The following is an 8339-nucleotide window of genomic DNA, read 5'->3' on the forward strand; positions in this document are numbered from 1 at the left end:
GCGCGTAATTGTCCTTACCCTTAAATGTTAAAAGCTTGCCGCAAATATTTCTTATAAAGCAAAAGAAAATGTAGTAACGTGTTACGATTTTAAGTTTTATGTTTTTTTTTTTAATGCAATGTTTTTAATTACCTGTAAATATTAGTTTAGCATTTGCTGTTTGAGGAATAAAAATGAAAATAATTCATAACGATGAAAACTAACGCTAAACTAAACTAACGAATGCTGTAGATAACAGCATAATATCTGACAGAAAATCCTCTACGTGGGAGTACATTTAACTCTGAAACTGAAGGTTGTAGAACGTCGAAACCAAGACATTGATCCGAACGATAGGCTAGTTGACACTATTTTTAAATGGCCTTAATTAGTTCAGTATCATTCTACTAAAATCATTTTTTTTTAAATATTATTTACAAACGAACAAATCCCTTACAAAGAAAATATATTTTTTCATTTTTTTTACAAACGAACAAATCCCTTACTAACGAAGCGTTTAACAAAAACATTAGTTAGTTAGCAATAAGTTTGACGTTTAGTACATCAATTGTACGTGTGACGTCACAAAATGAACGACAGCTTTTTTGACGTTTGGAAATTTTGAAAAATACATGTTTTTTAAATTAAGTTTTATAAGAAATCCTTAACTTTTATTAATTGATATATTTCGGACCCTTATTCCGCGTAATATGCGAAATTAGTATTGTGTATATCAAATTTAATACGAGTCAACTACCCTATTATTAGACCAACGAAGCAGAATTGAACTTTCCTTATAAAATCAACGTTCCGAGCTGAACAATGTCAGTCGGGTTTGGGTTCGGTATATAATATGAAAGTGGTAAAAAAATACATATTTCAACATAGAAACACATCTACAAGTATTTTTCCGTGTACGAAATCGTTTTGATCACATTTCAGGGCAATAGACAAAGGAGAGCGAAGGCTAATCAAGCGTGATAATGGTCCCTTTATAGTGTTCAGATGTTTCTTTTTCATTTAATTTACGTGAACGAACCCAAACGGGCTCGTCGCGTTTTTGTTTCTATCCAAGGTAATGGACAAAGGGTCTGCAATAGCCAGATATACTTCATTTTATCAAGATTGTTGCAATGATGATTGAAGCAAGACGTTTGTTTCTTTATGGGTTTTAGCGGCTTTATCACGCTGCTTGTAAAGACTCATGGATCATCTTTATTCTGTGTTAATAAATAAGTAAGTACGGTATGAAGTTTGGGTTGGCTTTGGAAGCTAGCCGTTTCAAGTGACCAGATTTTCAATCGTTAAAGTATATTACGTTTTCGCTTGCATAATATATTAAGTCATGACAGTTGCTATCATAATTTTGCTGCAACCTTTCAAAGAACACCATTAAATATTTAAATGTAAGGGTACGCTGTAATAACTAAGGGCCTGGCGACTGGACACATGGTTCTTCATGAAATGCTGTGTAAATGTTAAAAAAAATTACATTACCTCTTGCGTTCTAACGATGACTGATGACACAATGACCAAAACTCCATAATTGGCTACCGTACTTATCTATGGTAAGAGCATGGCAAACTCTCAGCTTATAAAATCAGGTATATCTGACTATCACAGACCCTCGTTCTTTAAGCTGGGCTTCCATTTAATACTATATTGAGGATGAAAGTATCTATGATATAGAAAAAGGGTGACTTGTATTCTCTTAGCGGATTTAATATTAATTTTTAGTAGGTAACACATACATCCATTTACTTGTGGCGGTGTTTTCGTCCAGTTATAATGTGGGTTCTGGGATAGCGCCTTTGGTGCTGCAAATACGTGGCAGTAACTATTAAGTAATAGCTACGTAATAGCCCAGAGGATATGACCTCTGCCTTCGATTCAGATTAGTGTAAAACGTAGGTTCGAATCCGTTCCGGGGCATGCACTTCCAACTTTTTTGTTACGTGTCTAAAACGGTGAAGGAAAAACGTTGTGACTAAACCTACATACCTGAGATTTTTCTTAATTCTCTACGTATGTGAAATCTGCATTGGGCCAGCGTGGTGGACTATTAGCCTGATCACTCTCATTCTGAGAGGAGACTCGTGTTCAACACTGAACGGAATTTGGGTTGTTGATAATGTACCATTATGTGACCTGCATACTTGCTCGTACCATTTAAGCGATTAAAATACATTCAACTAAATAGGTAAATAAAAAACAGATGTCTGCAACATTAGTTGCTAAGTATAAGATTCAATTCAGACTGCTGTACGTATTTATTAGTTTTACTCAGATAATATAATAATACCTAGTCATCTATACTAAAGAGGAAAAATTTGTAAAGTTTTTGGGATATCTCTCGATTTAGATAAAAATCTCTTACCACTAGAAACCCACGTTATTTATGAGTAACATAGGCTGTATGTTATCTCCGGATTCTTACGGAAGCGAAAACTACGCGGTTTAAACGTCATCGGCTAGTAATATGTGTAAATAAGAAATTCAAAGCCATAATCAAAGAAGCATTATGCAAAAATCAAAGTCACAAATTAGCAATCATAACAGCCCCGTTGTCACACAAGTGGGGTGCCGTATTAATATAGGCCTTCCGTCTCCGAACGTCACGCGTGACGTAATCAAGGGCTGTCTCACCGCGATGGGTTAATTTGCACGCGTTATTTGCATCCAGTCAAAGGCGCGGGTTAGCGCTGACATCTGCATACAGATGGGTGTAATTTACCGCTGTGACGACGTTACAGTAAAGAATGCTATATATTGGGGAAGCTGACGTGTTTTGTATGCCCAGAAAGATTATTCTGCTCAACCGCAAACTATGGTTTAAACTAAAACTTGGGTTTTGATCGGTGTTCATTTTGGTGCAAAAACATAAATGTTTTGAATATTGTGATGTAATTTTAAAATTTAGAGAATTAAGTATGTTAACAACACTATGCTTACTTTGTTTTTTTAATTCAAGTTTGTCATAGATGTAAAAGATTGAGTCAAAGACGCAAGATAACGCTGACATCTGCATAGAAATTATTAAGTATAAATATATATGGGTGTAATCTAGCGCTGTGACAACCTTGCAGTGCTGCTTGCTAGACAAATGTTTGCATTGCTGCCTCTAAAGCTAACTTGTCTTTAATTGAATTTACTAATATGCTTCTCGCGCAAAATCTCGATCTGCAAAAAAAGCTTATAAAGAATTGAACAGAACAAAGGACTGGATTACATCACTCCAACCTGGCTCTACCAAATGCAAATCACGGTTAGAAATCATAGATATAGCTACAGATTTTTATGCAAAACTTTATAGTCAACCAGAATTATTCAATGAAACAAAGAACATAATCCAAAACATTGATACCTCTACAGTTGATGAGTTCACGAGGCCTGAAATTTTGAAACAAATAATGAGATTGAAGCCAGAAAAAACCGCAGGGCCAGATGGTATTACGAATGAATTTATAAAACTAGGCAGAGGTTTACTTCTGGCCCCTATCACACTCCTATGGAACAAAATTTTAAATGAAGAAACTGTTCCGCATACATGGACGGAATCCGAAATAATTTTGCTTTTTAAAAAAGGTGACCCAGCGGACATCGGGAACTACCGACCGATAAGCCTTATGTCATGTCTCTACAAACTGTTTGCATCCTGTATACTTGAAAGAATATCACCAGATATTGACGCTCACCAACCTGTAGAGCAAGCAGGGTTTAGAAGTGGTTTCTGCACAATAGATCACATCCAAGTAGTCGACCAGGTGATAGAGAAATATTTAGAATACCGCAAACCCATATACCTAGCCTTCATTGATTTTAAAAAAGCTTTCGACTCTATATCTCACTGCAGCATATGGGAAGCACTAAAAACACAAAATATACACGAAAAATACATAAATATTTTGAAAAACATATACGCAAACATGACAAGTAGAGTCAAATTAGATAGAATAGGTCCAAAAATTAATATAAATAGAGGTGTGAGACAAGGCGATCCAATCTCTCCAAAGCTGTTCATTGCTGTTTTGCAACACATAATGAACAATTTGCCATGGTCTAAGCAAGGTATTCGAATTAACAATAACTTTCTGAGTCATCTCAGGTTTGCCGATGACATCATTTTATTTTCAGAAACTCCAAATCAATTAAATAAAATGATAAAGGACCTAAATCAGGCTAGCATAAAAGTTGGACTGGAGATGAACCTGGACAAGACGAAAGTAATGACTAATCACAACACGGCACCTATCATGGTAAATAACATCCCCCTCGAATATGTAGAGAAGTACCTACCTAGGCAAACAGATTTCTTTTAACAAAGAGAGAAATATGGCAGAAGTAGATCGAAGGGTGGCGATGAGTTGGAATAAGTACTGGGCTCGTAAAGAGATCTTTAAATCGCAGCTCCCGCTCACATCTAAAAAGATAGTTATGGATTCGGAAATACTACCTTGTCTCACTTACGGATGCCAAACCTGGACGTTTGATGCTAAAACAAAAAGAAAAATCCAGACTACGCAGAGAAAAATGGAAAGAAGTTGTTTAGGCATAAAGTTGAGAGACCGGGTGAGAAACGAATACGTCCGTAATAAAACAAAAGTAACCGACGCCTTAACTTACTGCCTAAAAAGGAAATGGCAATGGGCTGGTCACTTGCCCAGATGTACCGACAGAAGATGGACCGAAAGAGTGATGAAATGGGCAGGTCCAATAGGCACAAGATCGAGAGGCCGCCCAGCTGCTAGATGGGTAGATGAAATAGAAGCGACAGCGGGAGTGAAATGGCAAGAGGCAGCTAAAGATAGGGAAAGGTGGAAAACATTGGAGGAGGCTTTTACCCTTAGGGGGTCCATATAAAAATAAATAAATAAAAAACGTGTAAATATAAACAAAAAAAAAAAAAAAAATCAACTTAATCTTAAATAACATATCTAAAATAAGATATGTTATTTAAGATTGTGTGTTAGTTTTTAAGATTTATATGGAATTCAATAAAGCTTTATTATTATTATTATTATTATTATTAATATGCTTATATTTATAGCAAGTGAAAATTAAAAAATTGCATCATAATTTAATTATTTTACAACACCAAAAATTATAACTTTTGAGGGCCATCAAAAAGAATATGGAGGAAATTAAGTAATCAGTTAAGCAAACGCTTCTAATAATGTTCGTTAATTTTCACGCGTTATTTTTTTTCAAGTCAAAGGCGCGAGTTAACGCTGACATCTTCATACAATTGGGTGTAATTTAGCGCTGTGACAACCTTGCGGCGCTGCTAGCTAGACAAATGTTTGCATTGCTGCCTCTACATGCAACTTGTCTTTAATTGAATTGACTAAAATTTATAGTAATTGTAAATGAAAATAATGTTATAAACTATTATTTATCTATTTATAATACGTCAACAATACACATATTAAACATTATACATAATAGAATACGCCACTTTAAAAAACCGACATGTTTATCAACATTAAACGCTAAGTATCAAACTGCTGCAGAATTTTAATATCTAATTTTTAACTAACACCAAAAAATATAACTTTCAAGAGCCCTCAAAAATAATACGTAGGAAATTAAGTAACTAGTTTAACAAATGCGTCTAATAATGTGAGTTAATTTTCACGCGTTATTTGCATCGAGTCAAAGGCGCGAGTTAACGCTGACATCTGCATACAAATGGGTGTAATTTAGCGCTGTGACAACCTTGCGGCGCTGCTCGCTAGACAAATGTTTGCGTAGGCTGTCTCTATACAGGCGACTTGGTTTGCCTTGAGTCGTCTATGCATTAACTTCGAGGTGCTTATTAGCTATACGATTCAAATAGGAACACTAAGAGTAATTGTTATTAAATAGCCTCAATGTTTTTAGAGTTTGAGAATATCTATTTTATTTAAACACTAGCCAATGCTCCGTGGTTGCACCTATGTAGTTCTCGTTCATTTGAGAATTCGGGGATAAAATATAGCATGACGCATACAAATAACTTGACTTTATATTGATAAAGGAAATTTCGGTTCGGTAGATCCAGAGATTACCCTCACAAAATTTATCTCTTTATAATATTTGTATAGATTATGAAAACAAAAATAATATAGGTATTAGATAATGCGCATTGCAAATATTAAAATAATTTTATTTAATTGTAATGTATTATAAAAAAATATGTTTTTAATAAGATTTACGTGGTATGGATTATTAAAATAAATCTACGTATCCAGTTACACTATACTACTTTTTGAAAACGGTCAAAATAATCTATTTAAATCCGCCGACGATACCAAAAACAAACTAAGCCCACACTTGTGTAGTAACCCTTAGTTTACTTAGGGATGAGGGTCCTTTGATTGAAGGTTCTTTCATACCAGCCGAGCAGAGAGAGAGAAGCGATTTACTTGATAATGGTAACACTGTGATTGTCTATTGTTGTTTTAAATTAAATAGGAAACAGTTTATGTGCGAAGTACTTCAGTCAAAGCGCTTTGACTAATTGTTTGTATGTGAAATACTTTTAACTATTAAAAGCAAGAAAGTGAAGTCTTTTGTTTGGTCACATGTCTAAAAATGAATGTTGCATTTAGCGAATTTTGGTGAAGGGCCAGGTAGAAGCGGAAGTCCTCCTACTTGATAAATACCGTCTCCTACTTGATAAAAACTTTCGGAAAATATCGTTAAAGAGCAAACTATAAGGATTTCTACGAAGAGTTGCCTCGAAAGTAGGGTTTGGCGACTGGAGGCAATCGTATATCGATACAATCTATATTATATTATGGGTATTGCTGACCACCTACTGGGGGGTCGACCAACACTGCGCTTTCCGGTGCGGGGTCGCCATTCCAGCACCGTGTTCTGTTTTGCCTTAAACTTATTAAAAAATAGAGGTTGATGGTAGACGGGCCAAAATTTAGGGTATATTGTGTATTACAATGCCACATCAAAAAAAAATACAAAAACAAATCTATTTAGGGGTGTGTTATTATTCTTATCTTTAAGTTTGAAAAATAGATTTTGGCTGATACTCAGACTTACTCAATATGCAAAAAAACTAAAATTCTTAAAAAAAAGGTTAGTTTACTCATATCAAATTTAATATAAACAATATTCATGTCGTGTAGTAGTAAGGGTCTGAAATATATCGATAGCAATTAATAAAAGTTAGGGATTTCTTATAAATCACGAATTTTTTTCAAATTTTCCGAATGTCAAAAACGCTGTCGTCCATTTTGAGACGTCACTAACACACTTGATGTATTAAACTTCAAACTATAAACTAAAAATATAACTATAAATATTTTTGTCAAACGCTCCATTTGTATGGGATTTGTTATAGTGACGTCATGAAACAGTTAAAATATAGACTGCCATGGCCGACAGGCATTTTGGCTCGAATTGTCAAAAACATATTTGAAAACTAAAATTTTCATGTAATCACGTCTCAAAAAAATATGATTTTTTTTCAGTCTAGTAAAACGATAATGAACTATTTAAGACCATTTGAAAAAAAGTGTCAACTATTGGTGTAAGTCTGGTCCGGTAGTAGGTATCGGTCGTGGCTAGTTACTAGCCAACAAAGACGCCAAGCAATATAGTGTTCCGGTATGATGTCGTGTAGAACCTCTTCTTAGTTAGTCCGCTTCTATCTAAGTCTTAGTTATTTAACATTAGATACTTGTAATTGAATTAAAAATCAATTGTTTTACGAGATTTAATTCAAATAAAACATGCAGTAAAATCAATTTGAGAAGTACATGAAAATAATCCGCCAATTTAGTAACATTTTAAAACAAAGAGTTTAAACAACCTAATCTAAAGCTAAAACGTTAAACACGGTAATCTCATTTCTACTTAAACTAAAAGGTCTGACGTAACACATTTCTTGCAGAGCGAGGCGAAAACATCTGCTAAGTGGACTGACGTCATCGGTGACCTAGCTTAATGACCACGAACCTTCATTACTTAGGAACATAAATATCTATGATACCTTTTTTTCATGAAAGTAGAATAAAAACCGAGAACTGTTTTCATCTCTAAGTACGTAGTGTCAGCTACCCTACATTGTCACTAATCGGCCATTTGACGGCCTCCGGTATGCGCAGTGGATTTACAAAAACGGAGGTCCTGGGTTCGATCCCCGACTGGACAGATTGAGGTTTTCTTAATTGGTTCAGGTCTGGTTGGGGGGAGGCTTCGGCCGTGGCTAGTTACCACCGTATCGACAAAGACGTACCGCTAAGCGATTTAGCATTCTGGTACGATAACTTGTACAGAATAAAAAAAAAAACTAAACTGAAAATTAAAGTTACAAAGGTCCCAAATACAGTTTAAATACATCCGAATGCGTTAGATCTGTC

This window comes from Bicyclus anynana, chromosome 16 (genome assembly GCF_947172395.1).
Source record: "Bicyclus anynana chromosome 16, ilBicAnyn1.1, whole genome shotgun sequence".
NCBI lineage: Eukaryota > Metazoa > Arthropoda > Insecta > Lepidoptera > Nymphalidae > Bicyclus > Bicyclus anynana.